General features: G+C 30.0%; 1 pseudogene; it reads right to left on the reverse strand.

The window, feature by feature from the left end:
• Window positions 1–11,091: 11,091 nt before the first annotated feature.
• On the reverse strand, window positions 11,092–12,427 carry LOC146885690 (uncharacterized; annotated as a pseudogene).
• Between the last annotated feature and the right edge of the window lie 4,880 nt (window positions 12,428–17,307).

Below are 17,307 nucleotides of genomic sequence, written 5' to 3' on the forward strand. Positions count from 1 at the left end.
ATTCACCCATTAATTTTGTACAACGATTATCTTTTTGACATTATTAAACTACTAAATATTTCCCTACTAAATATGTCGAATCACATTCCATCCCAACATAAGTATATTATAATGAGGTAGAAAATTAATCTTTTTCTGGTCTTTTGTCAAAATGAGGTACCAAAAAAAATTAAATATCCGGTTTTGGACATTGTAGGTCTTATTTGTTCTAGCTTCTATGTGACCTTGCTTTGGTTGCATGTGATATTTTAATCATCAATATGAGTTTCTGTTGATTAGTGAGTATAACGATAGGTCCTGATTGTTCTTGTGTTATTCCTAGGCATAGATAGAGCATCATGTGTTATTCCTGATTGTGCCGGTTGAGTCGCTTTGTCAAGTAAGGGAAACTAGTATTATTTTGCTTTGCAATGTTTTTTCTAAATTAATTAATGCATGTTGATGAATTTGATATATGGTGAGTATGGTTGTTTTTATTTGTATGGTTTGAATTCTGCCTCTTGTAGCCGAATCCATAGGTTGTGGAAATATCCGCATGTTGCTTATGGAATTGTTGTTTGAATTGTGCTTCTTGTAGCTGAATCCACAGGTTGTGGAAATATCCATTAGTTACCTGTGGAACCTTCTATTTGTTTTCTTCAATTTTAACATGAACTCTCGCCTCCTCTCTACCAAGGTTCAAACCTATAATCATCTAATTATCAAGCATTAAATGGCATAAAGGCTCCCACTACCTGTATTTATTAAATAATTATTTATTTAATTATTTAAATTCATTGGGTCTTACATTGTATGTGTTTGAGGTAATTCCATGGGTCTCCTAGGGAGATTTTATGGTGGTGCTATTTTAGTGTATGCATTAGACTATGGATTCAAGTAAGGTGGCATCTTGAAACTCTAATGATCATTCAAACTCAAATAAAGTAGAATGGTTCATATGGTGAGAGTAGTAGGAGGTCCTAGTCTATGGCAAGATAATAGCCTTAGATGATGACGGTTTAACATTGAGTGTGATAGGGTGAAACTCATTGGCAATGACTCTGGAAAGTAGTAGAGGCCACCACAAGTGCAAGTCTCCAATGATTCTGATTCCAAATGCATGTATTTGGATAATTAGTTATAATGTCAACTGTTTGTGTGCAATTATGTGAATTGTTGTAGTTTATCTTGTATGGCTTATTATTGATATGTTTTGAATGGTTTTAGGATAAATCTTTTGTATAGTAGCTTACCCTTGCACTTTGTGATCTTATGTTGTTTTCTTCTTTTGTGATGATCGATCCATTCTGGTGGGAGCAGCTGAAGGTGTAGGTTTACAGGCACCTCTGAAGGATGAGAAGCTTGTACTTAGAATGGTTAGATTGTAGTGGAAGTACGAGTAGTTAGTATGTTCATACTTTTTTAGGTTTGGTGTTGTTGTATAAATGGTATATTTCTATAGTCTGAACTCTCGGAAGATTGTATTAATATACTTTTTATTATGTTAATTTGCCTTTGAATATTATTATGAAATGTCTTATTTTATTAGTTTTGTACTATTAAAATGAGATGTTACAATTAATATCTTCAATTGGATAAATTAAAATAATTATTATATTTACATGTTAAATTAGTCCGTTATGACTAATAATTAGAACTTAATTTATAAGTATCAATTATTTAAATTATAATATTATTACATATTTATATTTATTCAAAAATATAATTGTTCTTGTCAAGAAAAGTGCCAGATAATTCTTAACCAAAAACAAAAAGAAAGAAATATTTTTAACCCTAGCTTAAGACTTGCTTAGGTCAAAAACAATCTGTCCCTTGACCATGAGAGTAATATTCTTATTTATAGTAGATGAATCAGTTACAAATATTACAGATATACATAATAATCTTAAAGATAATCATCAATATCTTCCTAAATCTCAACCAACCTAAATAATAACTAATGTAACTATAATAATTACATAATATTCGTTAGTATTATTTCCTTAATCTTAGCTTCTTACAAGGAAGGAGGTTAGTTTGTTATCTTTACTGACATCGTTTCTATAGTGATACAACTCTACACCTCTGCTCATCCTTATTCAACCATCAACTTTATGGCGATGCCACTTCATATCTTTGTTCTTTGTTGATTATCACCCTATCATCGGTAATGTATTGACCTTATCATCGACAAAATATTGATGCGCTGTTTCTGGACAGGTACAATTATAAAAATCAACTCTAACTCAAATTGTTAGAATAAAAGAGAAAGTTGAAGAAAACCAATAAAAAGGTGGTGAATTGTTTTGAAGTTAATGTTTTTATTTTTAAAAATTTTCAGCTATTGAAAACTTTTTTTTCGAAAAACTTAAGCTTGAATTGAGCTCTGATGACAAATATCACTGTATTAATTTTTTGAAAAATTTAATTTTTTTTAACAACAGAATTAAAAAATAGATAAAAGAACACACATAAATTTTATACTGATTCAGATCAAATTAGGTAAGGTTAATATTGGCTCCCTTTAAGTAAAGTGAATTGCATGAAATAAAACTGCAGTAAGGTTGCCAGAATAATAGGAATAACATACCTCTGTACATTTTCCTTTTCAACTTATCTTTCTCCCCGATTATACCAATATCTTGAGCAATTCTTTCTAAATCCCGACAGAGGGAAGATTAAAAGTGTTATGAACAATCAGAAATAACTTCCATCATGTCCCGCATGAAATAAAAAGGAACTCGTTGCACATGCAGTTCAATAGAAAACTAGAATTTTAATGTGATATGTTACTTCTACATTCAATATTTCGTGCACAACACAACATAATAGATACTAAATGAAGGTATACACACAAATTTTAATAAGAACCACATGAATTGAATCAAGTGAGTTCATTAAACAAAAATTTTAATATCTTCTTTGCTTAATGAAAATAATGTCTCTAATGAGTATCACAGGTTGGTAACACTCCCACCAAATACAAAAAATTGCATTCAGCAAAAATAAATAAATAAATAAAAGCATGCCTAAAACCACATTAATAGATTTTAAAAAGGGTAAGAGAATGTAAAAAACCTCATAAGACGAATTTAGGCTTTTAGATGAGTAGTTTTCCTAAATTCACAAAAATTTGACCTTCATAGAAATCAAAATAATCACAATTTAGGCTTTTAGATGAGTAGTTTTCCTAAATTCACAAAAATTTGACCTTCATAGAAATCAAAATAATCACAATTTGTGGTTAAAGATTCAGTCACTGTATTCTTTGTATTTGGATCATAGTATTACATTATATTCACTGTATTTGGAATCACATACAAAATTTACAACAAAAAATTGCACTTTAATCAAAATATAGAAAATATATACTCAGGTTAGTTTAGGTATTAAAAGACAATGTATGACAGGCAAGTAGACAAAATACTAGATACAACATCTCACACTACCTTACCTTACTATATTGACCGAAGTGGGGTAAAAAGAGGAAGCAAAAATGAATTATAATGGTTAAAATTAAAAACCCAAATTGGGAAAGGTAGATAAAGAGATCACCTCACATCCAACATGATGCGGGGAAGACAACAAAGAAATTTAGAGTTTGTATAATGTCTAGGATGACCATGGCAAGGAGGAAAGGGCGGAAGGGCCTTCAACAATAGTGGTGATTGAAATAGAAGAAATGTAGTGTGCTTACAATCTAGGTAACGATTCAAGAGAAAGAGAAAAATAAAATGCACAATTCAATTAGTGAGCAATTAACCGGTAGAAGTTCAATTTTTTAAAATTGAACTATACAATAATATAGTTCAATTTTTATTTTTTATTATAAATAGTTTAGTTTTTTTAGTATAATATAATGCAGTTAATTATAATTCAGTGTAGTTGGATTAAGTTTTTCACCCCTACTTAACATATAGAGCTTTGTAGTCAAAATATTTATCCATGATATCTACACAGAAAAAATAAGGTCAATTCGATACACAAAAACCAAATTTATACAATGATGTATAGAGACTTTACCCATAAATTCACGAGTCCCTTAATGCTTAGTTGTGGGTAAATGTTTAAATAACTTTGATATCTATCCTCGATGCCACCACTAGAAGAATAACAAAAGGAAGAAGAAGACATTGGAACATACTTAGGTGGAGAATGTAAAAAGCAATGATGAACAAAGCAAGGGTGAGGAAAGAACAAGGGCACTATTCGAGATCAAAATCATAGAGGTACAAAACAAAAAGGAGTGATGCAAACTGATTGATTTCATATTTATAAAGAAGATGAAGAAGGCAAAACAATTTAAAATAATTTGATATGTGTGAAATGACGGTACCTCAAACATTGTATCCTATTGTAGTGTGTTGTGCTAAAAAAGTCACATCTCAGGGCTATGTATCACATGAAAGGGTGAATGCTAGTGATAGAAAATAATATGTTTTTCCAAATGAATTACTATAAGGAAAAATCTCTTATTAATTAATGCACAATGGGATTTCCATCCATTATGGAGATGTCATATGTAGTGAGTATAAACTCATTATGCACATAAGGATTATCATCCATTACCACTAGTCGCCTAGTGATCCAACCACTCGCCCAATGACTACATCAATCGTTGCCTAACGACCATTTTATCTCACAATTTTCTCTCATCGAGCTACCATGTCACTCGCCCAATGAAAAACAACAATTTTTATGCACAAAGTACTTGTTCAATATATCGAGCATTCAAAATATGCACATAACAAATTACACAACTTTCCCATTATGATTTTACTTGCCTTTCAACACCATTTACACCTCCAAGGTTATCATTGTCATTTACCATCCAACAAAACAACCTAATGTTTACAAATTCTTGAAAACAAGATGGAAAAAAATACTCCACCTGATAACTTTTAGGCTTGCACCTAGTTAATATCCATCACTTAAAACAACTTACTCACTGCTCAAGTATGCAACCACAATTCACCCTTAACTAAAGAAAATTTTGCACTTATTCTTGAAATAAAACATCACCACAATCTTTTCCATAGAAATTATCAATCTGTGCAACACATCCATGCTCTTAGGATATCATCCCATTGACCATTGACATTCAATCATAAAATCATCTACAATAAACATACAACCATGAATTCAATACTAAAAACATTGAAATAAATTTAACTCAATAAAATTATCTAAACAAAAATATCATTTTCCCATATGACCACTTCCACCCTCATTATCCAAACATAATAATTTTTCCAAAACCCTAACGACGCTACTTTAGATATGAACATCATCACCAATCCTAAACTTTCTCACAAACATAAAAATTATCTCCTATATATGTGCCCATAGACCAAAGTTCATATTTCCAATAGAAAAACTGCCACAACACCAAAGAACCATATTCCACATAAGCTAAGCATCTCTTTTGTTAACGATAAATTCAACACAACAAAAAAAGTATTTCTAACCAACTTACCTCAAATTGGCCTGCACTTTACAAAAATCACCGTAGATACAACCCCAAAAGAGAAAAAAATTACGGTATCCAATTGTATTCATACTCAACTGCAAATTAATATTCAAATATTCAATTACCACCATTGACTAAACCACAATAACAAATGATTAGAAGACACAAGATAGATATCATAATTCCACCATGAATTCATCCATAAATAAAACATCGAATTTTACCAATTTGAAAAAGAAAGGAATAATAACTTTTCTCCACATCACATCACATAAAAAAAAGATAGATCCCCTCAAACCAGGAACTTAATCCCAAAAAAATGTATTTCACAATGCCACCACAAATTCATCTATTATAATTAAAGTTCTCCAATAAAACCACATTTTGGCATTTCGTAATCCAAACTTCAAATATTTATCCACATATAATCACATAATAAGCAAAAGGATAGCTTCCCTTACTTGGAATTCCTACAACAAGACCACCTTGCCTTAGAATAAATCTGCCCCCAACTCTTCATCTTTCCTTATACCACAAAAAATGCTAAAATTAAAACTAGCATAATTTTGCTCTAGCTAAGATTCAAACTCACCACTACTAAGCTCCAAACAAACACTTCAAACAAATAAACTATCACATTTATCTTGTTATACACATACACAACAACATTACAACAATTACAAAAATAAATACACCCACCAAAATAATTATAGAACAAGAAACAAAATAAACACATCAAATGCACATTACAAGAATCAAACACATGACCCTCAACCTCAAACAAAAAGCACTAACCAATTATGCTACTATTTACTTTTGTATAATTTTTTATTTAATAAATTTAAATAATACTATTCACGTCCAACCTACACCTTGCAATATTAATTATTTTCCTGGTCTTACCACTATCATACACAAATTGGATTCTTTGACATAATTGTTTTAATTTTGCCTTTTCAACTTATATATCCCTTATTCAATGTTTTGGCAATAACTAAATTTGTAGATCATATTTTGGGTTGATTACTTTTGCATTAGATTCTATGCTTATAAGGCTTTCAGAACTTAATTAGAGCCTAAATTAGACCCACTTTAGTTTCAATTTTTAGAGGCTATATAAGACATGTAATGTAATGTGCTAAAAACAAAAACAAAAAATTTATTTGCAAAGTATTCAAAATTTTAGTAATTTTCTCTCTCTTTTCTCTATTCTCTCATTTTCGTTTTTCGTCTTTTCATATTCATTTCCTTTTTTCTACTTATTCTTATCTCTTTTATGCTATCACTACCAAAAATCCATTGATTAGAGATTATTTTATAGCGGCTAAAAAACCGTTAAAAATATTTTTATTTTTTGTTAATTTTTATTAATCGTCACAAATTTTTTTATGTTTTTTTTTTCTATTTTCTTCCTTCCAGTCTCATTGGGCACTATGTGAAAACTCCAAACCAGAAACTTCTCTTTTCCACCAAACCTAGCCTACCCATGGTTCTTCCCAAGTCACTATTAGTGTCGTTCCTTCTTGGCACTATCTTCGTTGTGCTCTACCAACACTAACGACCCTACATGTTCGCTGCCCCACTTGAATCATTATTGACGATGTTGGCCATGTCCATTGTTGATTGTCGTCTTCATCACTGGGCTGAACCACTACCAGAATTCATGGTGAATAAAAGAAGCAAATCAAATTGATATTTACATAAATTAGGGATTCCTCAAGCAAATGTAAGCATTTAAACATTTTGTTGTTTGATTGGAAATCAAAGTTTCAAAAAAAACTATGAATCTATTCAGCATAATATAGAATATGATTGGAAATCAAATATGAATATTTGAGGGAAGGGAATCTGGCATACAAGTATAGTTCTTGACACAATAACAACTTATATATTTGATGCTTGTCGTTCTCATTCTTGAATTTGCTAAACTTAAGAATTACTTATTTGAGTTATATGTTAGGTTACCTGTTGTGATTTTGGATTGAATGAATTTTTCTTTAGTTTATCTGAGTCTTAGAGATTCTCTGCTTCTCACTGCAGAATAAAGAAAGTGGAGAAGAAATGCCAACATCACGAGGAGGTTAGTTGTTGTAGGTTGTGTCTTGGTTTTCCTAGTTTTGTCATATACTTTATTGAAAGGTATATAGTTCTAAATTTCATATTAAGTGTGTTTATTTATTGATGCCATTCTATTTGTGTTAGTGACAAGATACCTTATGTTTGTCAATGCAACTCTAAAATTAAGTTTACAAGGAACTAAAAACTATATCATCTACACATGTTTTTCAGGTAATGGCCTAAACAGATTTAGGCCTTTTTATAGCTTACATGTTAATGTCTAACCACTAGTGGAGAGAAAAAAGATGTAGGAGAAGTTATTATATGATATTGGAGGTAATTCTAGAAAGATTAAGAACAAGGGAAAGACAAGCAATGGGATTGAAATATTCACGTTTGAGACCATTGCTGCTGCAACAGGGAATTTCTCAACAGCCAATAAGTTAGGAGAGGGTGGATTTGGTCCTGTTTATAAGGTAATTTGAAACGATATGTTTGCATAACAATTAGTTAACTTTCTTACTTAAATTTGAAATTGTCTGGATAAGAACTGATACAATGACCTTCAAGGAACACTGCGTGATCAGCAAGAAGTAGCAAACAAAGGACTTTCTAAAAGTTTAGGACAAGGGGTAATGGAATTTAAGAATGAAATCAAACTTATGGCCAAACTCCAACACACTCATCTTGTAAAGCTTCTAGGCAGTGGAGGATCTTGACCAAAATTTCTGGGGGAGCCAAAATATACTTAAAATTTACATATTTAACATTATCGTCGTCACTCATTCAATGGAAATGAATTATATTCTAGTATAGCTATAACTATAAAACAAACTACACTATCTAATGGATTGTCCATCATTTTTTCATATTCTTGAACTTATCAAATAATTTAATCATAACTAAATTTTTCAGCTATTTTTTTTTTCAATATAAATAATCATGTTATCTGCAAAATATTCATTTCCCATTTTCCTAATGTGCACATATCAATTCAAAAGTCGCATTTCATTTCATTGTTATGCGATGAACAACCATATTGTCATGTTTTTATCAATTCTAAAAAATGAATTTACTCTTTTGTTTTTCATCAATATACCTATTTGAAAAATAAGTTTAAGACTAAAAAATAATTTATCATAATATAATTAATAATTGAGAGACATAATTACTAACAAAAATTATGATAATCAATTCACTACCAAGTGAGACAGAAGAAAACTACTTTTTTTTCTTTTGTGGTAAAGTAACAAAAAGAAATCAGGTAAGGATAAGAGATAAATACAACATGTGAAAAACTAAAAAGACAATAAAAATAAAAAAATTATCTTAATAATTTGTTTTCTTTACTATATTTGATTTAATATTTTATTATTTATTAACATTAAATGTTATACCCTATAAAAATACCTAATTTTATTTTCATTAATTTTTTAACATTTTATTATCTAATTTAAAAATATACATATAATTTAAAAAATTTAAAAACATAAATAATTTAACAAATTTTAAATATATAATTTAAAAAAAAATAAAAAGGTTAAAAAATTGAAAATTTTGGGCGGCCGTGGCCCCGCCTGCTCCAACCATGCTCCGCCGCTGCTTCTAGGGTTCTGCATCCTGAGAGATGAAGGAATACTGGTTCACGAATACATGCCTAACAAGATCTTAGACTACTACCTATTTGGTAAGCTTTCTTTTGTCTCAACAAAGGTATTGCCAAAGACTGTGCCAGATGTTAGCATGCAAAATCATTTTAACAATCATGTTGTCTTTATAACAGATTCACCTAGAAAGAATTTGCTAGACTAGGAAAAATGGTTGAACATCATTGGAGGCATAGCTCAAGGATTTCTTTATCTACACAAGTACTCGAGACTAAAGGTGATACATTAAGATATGAAAGCAGGTAATATACTACTTGATCACATTGCTGTATCACTTTTAGCTGTGGTAGTTCTTGGTATTTTTATTTATGCCACTAAAGTATAGCCTTGCAAAATATTATTTTACACCACTTGAAAAAGTTGATAGTTCAACTTTTAGGAATGTTTTATTCAACAAAAAAGTTAACTTTTATAATGTTATATTTATAAAGAATGAAAGATTCAAAGATAAATTAGTAAATGTAAAATGGTGTAAAAATTGAGTATCGGGATGAGGATGGGGATGTACATATCCCCGCCATAATACCCGTCCCCACCATATCTCCTTCCTCGTTTAAATTATTAAAATATTTACAATTAATTAAGTAACCTCTCTCTCTCTCCCTCTCTCTCTCTCTCTATATATATATATATATATATATATATATATGTATATATATATATATATATATATATTCTATTTTTTATTTCTTTAATCATTTGGTTTGTTATGAAACTCATTCTAATCTCCAATATATTTTGTATCTTATCATAACCTTTATGTAATTATGTTAAAATGATGTATGTCAATTAAAAAAGTTTTATTTCTAACATTTGAATATTTTTATTTATTGTATATTTTCATTTCACATAAGAATGTTTAATACTCTCAATTTAAGTGTTTAATAACATAAACCTTTCATTTACTAGGTAATATAAAAAAATAACTTATTATATTATTAATTTTTGTTTCATTTGAAGAACTTTTTTATTTCGCTAAAACATTTTTTTTAATTTCTCAACCACCATTGAATATATATGTTGATATTTGAAAAGTTTTCTTAGATCTCTAATATATTTTTCATCTTACCCTTAATTATACATTTGTTTTCCTTTGTGTGATTTCTTTCAATAGTCTCCAAATTGTTTATAAGACACACATTTGTTAATTTTTTATATTTATATTTTTTGTTTATTTTCATCATGTAGAATACTATTTCGATATATTTTATCTAATTATTTTTTATTTTCTAACTCATTACAATCATACTTTAATTTTTTTCACTATAATTGTATACATAATTTTTATTTACTTCAATTTAAAGTTTTAATTAATTGCCATGAATATTTTTTTATCATCATCCAACCTATATTGGAGTTCAAAAGATACAAGATCTATGTTAAAATTTTATTATTATATTTATTATTTGTTTTTTGCATCATTTTGATCAAGTGATGTATTATAACTTTTATTAGTGTATAAAAAAGAGATTCATTATAATTTAAAAAATTGAAGTAAACAAATATTTAAAATATATTTTAATTTGAATTATTTTTCCTTTTATATTTTTTTAAAAATAATTTTAAATTTTATCAACTAGGTTTCATTAATATTTGAAAATTTAATAAATGTTTTGGTTCTCATGAAATTTTATTTGGTATTCTAATATAAAATGTAAACAATTATAATTTATTTCAAAGTATTTGATATCGAAGAAACAATTATCCTCCTAATATTGAATATTTGATAATATTATGTTTCTTTTACCGTACCCTCTTTCTGCTCTTCAAGTAGGCATTTAGAGTTTAGGAAGTGAACCAAATGTAACTTAGCTAAAGTGACTCAATATAAAACAATTGTTTATACTTTCATATTGGACATCAATTTCAATTTCACACAAATAACACATTTACCATTAAAAACTTAAGAAGATTCATTCATAACCACTCATTATTTGAATTGTCTAAATCATTAGTTGAATCATCTAACTTCTTCTAAATCATTTAACTTTTTGTCTTCATCTATGACCTCATCATTGTCATTGATAAATTGATCATTATGCACATTGTGCATTGTATAATTTACATCGGCCATGTTCACTTATTCCATTGGTGCATTAAAATGAAACAATTGTATTTCATCATCATCACACTCACATTGGTCCATCATCTTGAAAATAATAATTAACAACTTTCTCGTTTGAAAAATACTCATCATTGTTCAATGCCTCAACCATAAATCATTTTAGTCTAACCTTGCAAGTTTCCTACCAAACACTAGTATTTCTACCCTTATTATGTTGATACCTTGTATAATATACTTGTTGAGCTTGTCCAACTAATACAAAAGGCTCATTTAATTCAGGCTTTGACTTATGCTTGATATCAACCAACCCAAATGTATCAACTTTAACAACATGAAAAGGTTCAAACCAATGACAACATAGAATAATTACATTGTTTTGATGTTTAGGATGTGAAAATTCTAATATTTCTTCAACAATTCCACAATAGTCTGAATCATTTTCATCGTATGTATTTCCTCTCACAGATATACCTTATTTCATAATAGAGTTATTAGCTCTATAGTCCTTAGTATAAAATCTCTATTAGGGAATTATAAGAAGTCACAATATTAACTGGACCATAACTTATCTCTCAAATCAATCGATTCCCAACTTGACCAGTACGCATATAGAGGATTTACATAGAGAAAATATACAATTATATCACTTAATATGATGAATGACAAATTATACATTATAAACTGTTACGGTAAACAACTCACTTGATACTTCAACCACCTATTGAAATATTTATCTCAAGACATCCATATTTCATTTTCAAAGATATTAGGATTTGTTTCCTTTAATGAATCCTCAAATTTCCTAACAAAGACAACAATTAATATTATAAGTTAATAATAAATTGTATAAATAGATAAATGCGAAGAAAACTTACTATAAATATGTTTCTAGATCTTTCTAATTTACAGTTACATATGTCTCAGTAATATGAAGTTCCTCCTCTATTAGTAATTTATCATGGCCTTTACCAATGGGACATCATGGGTGTTTAAATATAGACAAATTCTCATTAATTTTATATTCACTGCCATCATCATTACAAGAAACTTGAGTATGTTAGGTTTGAATTCAAGGATCGAAATACATAGAAGCTAAATTAGAAATTTCTTCCAAGACATATGCTTCACAAATAGACCCTTAAACCTTTGCTTTATTTCAGACCTTCCCCTTTCAAATTGGACTTCCATATCTCAAATGGATATATCCATTTGTATTGCGCAGTGTTAGAAAATGATTACTCAACTAATACTAATAATAATATAAATATGAAATAATATAATAATAACTATTAAATCAATAATAATACTAAGACAATATATAAAACAATGAATTTTAATCAAAGATCAACAATTATAATAACAATAATAAATAAAAATAAACAAGGAAAGGAGTAGAAATATCCTGGGTTGAGACACACATAGCGCTATCCTTAGAGAGAAAACGCCCCTACTGCACAAGGCTAAACAAATACACAATCATATGTGTTTCAAATCATATGCGTTTCTCTCCCAAGATACAACAACCCGTCAGATCGATCGAGTGCAGCGAAGGATCTCCAAACCTTATGAACACCATTGTCTTAAAGATAATATAGAGAAGAAAGAATAACACTTTTAAGAAAAACTCTAGTGTTTGTTGTCTCTCTTGTTGTTTCTTTCCCATGCACCTAGGTGGTATTTATAGGTAGAAAAGGGAGACAAAGAAGTAAATAGTAATAAGAATATAACCGTTAGGCATTAAAAACATTAACCAATAAATTAAAGGTCTATAAAAACATGAGTAACAGTAAGTTTTTTTATTTTAATTATTTATTTTTTAAATTATATTAAAATATTTCTAGCAATCCCCCACATAATTTAAAAAATAAAATAAAAAAATATTATCTTTTAAAACAAAATATTGTAGTTCAGAGGAACCTTTCGGCTCTGACCCTTACACCTAGTGTTCATAAACTTCCACCCGAGAAAATGCAGAGACTTGATTTTCTTGAACTACATCCCCTGTGACCGGATTTTAGTAAATAACACATACAATATCGGTGTTCATTATAGGTTCTAATCAGTGGTGCATGTTACGACCTTGTGCATGTATCTTGTTTCGTGAGTGTCACTTAGAGACTTGCCCATGTCTCACAATGGCGGCCCCACCATCACATTCACTAGGTAAACCCTCAAAGGGTGGTTTGTGACTCACACCCCTACAATAATTGCCATTGGGTTTATTAAGAGGTATTTTATAAAATAATGCACATACCTCAACCATTAGGTTTATTAAGAGGTATTTTATAAAATATGCATAATAATGCACATACCTCAACCTTATTATTGTCACAATTTATAGTACACCTCGTCATAGGAATGAGACATAAAATTTAATCAAATTATTTGGTGTACTTTAGTCAACAACAATTTCGTTGTTACCCATTGAACTCCATTCCATAGGATCGCCATTCATGTGGAGATGTGTGTCCATTGTTGCAACTAATTTATGGGCTATAATCTTATTCCCCTCGACGACTCAAATATTTGTTGTTGATGCATCAACCTTTTGATAAGCAGATCTGCAATATTTCTTTCTAACCTGACAAAGTCAAGAGAGAAAACCATAAGTAATTAAGTTTCTAATACATTTGTCTCTCATCATTATATGTCAATTATTCATTGACATTTTTACTAGAAACTTCAAATATAACAATTTGATTGTCAAAATGCATTGGAAAAAGGAATAATTTATGCTTGCATAGTAGATCATGACAACAACTTCTTAACATATTTTCATGATAGGACACCTTCATCCAAGGTTGAACATAACCACAACCAATAGGTGATCTTGTGTCACTAGAATCAATATCCAATTTACATTAAAATATCATCCAATCATCTCAAGAAATTAGACATATTGTCATAACTAGAAGAAACAGAAATAATATTACACTAAATGGCAAAACAGTGAGGTATATATTCATTCACTTTATAATATATATAACCAAGATTTTTTTATTAACAGGTATGTTAACCATTGCAAGACACCCCCACACTTTGAAATATTTTAAATGTGGTTCTTTTTTCTTTCATAACTCATAACAAGTTTTATCACAATTTTTTGTGTTAAAAATATGGTAAACAGGATATAAAATTTCATTAATATAATGTTAGGCAAGCTAGAACTTGAAGCATAACATTTACCATATCAAACAAAAGTATTTTTTTCTTTCGCTGCACCATTACATTAACACCATATGAATATGTTACTTAATGAATAATACCATGAATTTCACATAAAAACACTCATTTATAAAGACATGTATCATCACTTCTCCAATTAATTAATTTTGCACCTCAAAATTTCATAATTTGAATGGTCTCTAACCAAGTTTCTCAACAATTATAATAATATCATATCATATATCACAACTTTCAACATTTTGTAATAATAAAAGAAGAACCGCTAAACATTTTATTACAAGATAAAGGTCCTTAACTCAAACAATCCATTTCAAATATATTATTTACCAACCAAATAATAATATATAGAAATAATAATCTTATTGCACTTGGAAACCACTTGATAACCTTGTTGAGCACAAGAAATTTTCTAAATTCAGAAACATGAAAAAACTCTCTTTTTTTTTAAAATAATTGTTGGATGATAATTTTAGTTTTTACTTAACCATCCCTTCAATTTTTCATACACAATCATACACATAAGTTTTTAGGATTAGTTGAAACTGATTTAATTATAACCATAAGAAACACATTAGTTCATAAAATGTGTTTTCAGTCTTCAGCTCTATATTGTTTTTAATTTTAGAAATGAATGTTAGGAACAAGGCAATAAAGGAAAGAATAAAGGAGAGAAAATAGACACAGAGAATTTAACGTGGTTCAGCGTACAATGTGTATGCCTACGTCCATGACTACACTAGGAAGTATTTGTATTTTTGGTGTATCTCAAAGCTTTACATAGAGTCTCTTATATAGTAAAATAGAGAACCACATCTCACAATTCTAAGCGGTGTGGGACTAAATCAAGCACCATAATACTAACAATTCTCCCACTTGGGGTTTGATTTACATTACCACCTAGTGTAGTGCCTTAATCATCAATTTTCTCGAAGGCAAGTTGAGGCAATGCAAAGCCTCAACTTAGTTGTTGTGACAGTCTTGGTCAACATATCAGTTGGATTCTCTGCACCTGGAATCTTCAATAAAATCAAGTCTCCATCATTTATCAAGTTTCTGATAAAATGATACTTCAATTCAATGTGCTTGCATTTGGAATGAAGAATTGGATTTTTAGCAAGACAAATGGCACTTTGACTGTCGCTGAATAATGAAGATTCATCTTTCTCTTTTCCTAATTCTTTTAGAAGATTCTTCAACCATATCATCTCTTTTGCTGCTTCTGAGATAACTACATATTCAGCTTCAGTGGTTGAAAAGGAGACTCTACCTTGAAGTTTAGACTTCCGATTGATAGTTGTGCCACCCAACGTAAAAATATAACCTATTGTGCTCTTTCTACCATCCAAATCACCTCCCAAATCTGCATCAGAAAACCCCTGTAAAGTGAGATTACTTCTTTTAAAAGACAAATGCATCTTTGAAGTGCCCTTTAAATATCTCAATATCCACTTCACGCCTTCCCAATGCCCCTTTCCGGGATTGGATAGAAACTTGCTCACAACTCCCACCGCATGTGTTATATCAGGTCTGGTGCAAACCATAGCATACATCAAGCTTCCTACTGCAGATATATATGGCACTTTAAAAATGTGACTTTCTTCTTCCTCTGTCTGAGAATATTGCCTTTTTGAGAACTTTAAGTGAGTTTCCAAAGGTGTATTCCTGGTTTTAGCATTTCCAACATTGAACCTGCTAAGAAATTTTTCTATATATTTTTCCTGAGATAAGTTTAGAATACCAACAAATCTATCCCTGGAAATTCTCATACCAAGAATTTGCTTGGTTGGACCAAGATCCTTCATTTCAAAATTTTCTGACAATTGTTTCTTCAACCTGTCAATTTCTGCCATATTAGCACCGACAATCAACATGTCATCAACATACAAGGCAAGAATGATATAACTATCAACATTTTTCTTCACGTAACAACAATGATCTTCTTCACATCTGTGAAATCCTGAGTTTCTCATAAACTCATTAAACTTCTTGTACCATTGTCTCGGTTCTTGTTTCAACCCATACAAACTTTTATGAAGTTTGCATACAAGATTCTTTTTGCGTTGCACTTAAAAACCTTTTGGTTGTGCCATAAAGATTTCTTCCTCAAGATCTCCATGTAGAAATGTAGTTTTCACATCTAACTGCTCCAGACGAAGATTTTCTGCAGCTACTACACTCAAGATAACTCTGATGGTAGTCATCTTGACAACAGGAGAGAAAATTTCTATGAAGTCAATTTCTTGTCTCTGTTGGAACCCTTTCACTACGAGTCTGGCCTTATATCGTTTGCTGCCATCTGGTTCTTCTTTTAACTTATAGACCCACCTGTTTTGCAAAACCTTCTTTCCTTTTGGAAGCTTGGTTAAAGACCATGTCTTATTCTTCTGAAGAGACTTTATCTCATCTTCCATTGCTAGCTCCCACTTAATAGATTCATCTCCCTGCATAGCCTCAGCAAAATGCTCTTGTTCACCAGCATCAATCAACAACAAGTAATGCAATGAAAGAGAATACCATTGTGGTGCTACAATTGTTCTGCTAGACCTTCTAGTCGGTAATTCAGGAGTTACTAACTCTATTATCTGTTCAGGTTCTAACCCAAACTCTGACTCAGGCTCTGACTCAGGCTCTACTTCTGTATTCTGCCTTCTGTTGACTACATCACTTTCTGAAATTTCTTCTAATGATACCTGCTCTGGCTATTTATTTGCATTTGCAAATTCTGCAGTCTTGTCCTTATAGAACATGTTTTCATTAAAAGTAACATTTCTATTTCTGATAATTTTCTTGTTTTGGTCATCCCAAAACCTGTAGCCATACATGTCAGATCCATAGCCAATGAAATAACATCGCTTTGCCTTAGGGTCCAATTTATCTCTACT

Source organism: Vigna unguiculata, chromosome 6, assembly GCF_037176805.1.
Source record: "Vigna unguiculata cultivar grain cowpea cultivar isolate G323 ecotype 2 chromosome 6, ASM3717680v1, whole genome shotgun sequence".
NCBI classification, from domain to species: Eukaryota; Viridiplantae; Streptophyta; class Magnoliopsida; order Fabales; family Fabaceae; genus Vigna; species Vigna unguiculata.